Genomic DNA, 1,994 nt, shown 5'->3' with positions numbered 1-1,994 from the left:
GAGAGAGAGAGAGAGAATAGAGAGAGGGAGGGGCACAGAGACAGGAAGGGAGGGGCGGGGAGGGGAAGGGAAAGAGGGAGGGAAGTATCTGAAATAAGGGAGGGAGACAGCGGGGCAGGAATGGAGGGAAGGAGAGTGGAATATAGCTAACGTACATAATCAATTATGTAACACACACACACACACACACACACACACACACACATATAAGAAAACACAAAAATAAGAAAACAGAGCGAGAGAGAGGGAGGGAGAGGGAGTGAGAGAGAGAGAGAAGAGAGAGAGAGAGAGAGAGAGAGAGAGAGAGAGAGAGAGAGAGAGAGAGAGAGAGAGAGAAGCAGGTGCAAAAGGGTCATGAAGTCAATATCGCAAGCAATGCAGCAAACAAATCTTGAAGTATGTAATCAAGCCTTTGTTAGCAAATGCTGTTTGAGTTGCTGTTTGCCCGCCGTCAAATACTCTACTCTTGCGATAAACTTTCAAAACTGAACAGACTTGACCCGCACTGTATACTGGTGCTCCAATGGAGGAAGCACTGTGTACTGTACGTACGTCCTCTCTCTTCTCTCCCTCTCCCTCTCTCCCCTTTGTCTCTCCTTTCCCCTCTCTCTCTCTCTCTACTCTCTCTCTCCCTCCCCTCTCCCTCTCATCTCCCCTCTTCTCCCCCTCTTCACTCCCCCTCCTCGTCCCTCTCTCTCCTCTCTCTCCCTCCCTCTCCTCTCTCTCTCCTCTCTCCCTCCCTCTCCTCTCTCTCCTCTCACATCCCTCCCTCTCTTCTCCCCCTCCCTCTCTTCTCTCCCCCCCTCCCCTCTCTCTCTCCTCTCTTCCTTCCTCTTTTCTCCCCCCTCCTCTCCTCCCTCCCCTCCCCTCCTTGTACTACCCTCCCTCTCCTCTTCTCCCCCCCTCCCTCTCCTTTTCCTCCCCTCTCTCCCTCCCTCCCCTCTCCGTCCCTCTCTCTCTCCCTCCCTCTCCCCCTCCCCCCTCTCCCTTCCCTCTTCCTCTCTCTCTCCCTCCTCTCCTCCCTCCCTCCCTCCCTCCCTCCCCTCCCCCCTCCCTCCCTCCCTCCTCCCTCCCTCTCCTCTCCCCTCCTCTCTCCTCCCCCTCCCCTCCCCCTCTCCTCTCCCCCCCCCCCCTCTCTCTCTCTCTTCACTCTCTCTCTTCTCTTCTCTCTCTCCTCTCTCTCTCTCCTCTCCTCTCTCTCTCTCTCTCTCTCTCTCGCTCCTCACTCACTCACCCAAAACAAAATATACACACACACACACACACAACACACACACACACCATACACACACACACACACACACACACACACACACACAAGCACAAATACGACCTCCACACACATACTCACTACGCCGCCGACCCCAAAATCATGTCAAGAACATGTTTAGACGAGCTGCTCATTAACCTTTAGAGAGCGAAGTGCCGTCTAGCGGTGCCTGACTGATGCTCATCCGATCTCTCTTGACTTCAGCTTCTCGGTATGCTCTACGTCTTATCTTGGGAGGGGAGGGGAAGGGAGGGGAGGGAAGGGAGGGAGGGAAAGTAGGATGGGGAGGGGGAAAGGGGGATGGGAGGACGCCGAAAAAAAGGGGGGGAGGGAGGGGGGGAGGGAAGGGCAAGCCCGGCTAGGAGGAGAAAAGGGGAAGGGAAGGGAAGGGTAAGGAAAAGGGGGAAGGGAAGGGGGAGGGAGGAGGGAGGGAGGGGGGAGGGAGGGGAGGGAGGGGGGGGGAGGGGGAGAGAGAGAGGGAGAGGGAGAGAGAGATAGGGAGAGAGGGGGGAGGGAGAGAGGGAGAGAAGGGGAGAGAGGAGAGAGAGCGAGAGCGAGAGAGAGAGAGAGAAGAGAGAGAAGAGAGAGAGAGAGAGAGAGAGAGAGAAGAGAGAGAGAGAGAGAGAGAGAGAGAGAGAGAGAGAGAGAAGCGAGAGAAGCGAGAGAACACCTGCAAGGAATCAGTTCACAAAACCCACCCAACTAAACCTAATCTACCACCCCA

The sequence above is a fragment of the Penaeus chinensis genome, chromosome 10, assembly GCF_019202785.1.
Source record: "Penaeus chinensis breed Huanghai No. 1 chromosome 10, ASM1920278v2, whole genome shotgun sequence".
NCBI classification, from domain to species: domain Eukaryota; kingdom Metazoa; phylum Arthropoda; class Malacostraca; order Decapoda; family Penaeidae; genus Penaeus; species Penaeus chinensis.
Note: the sequence above shows the minus strand (reverse complement) of the source record.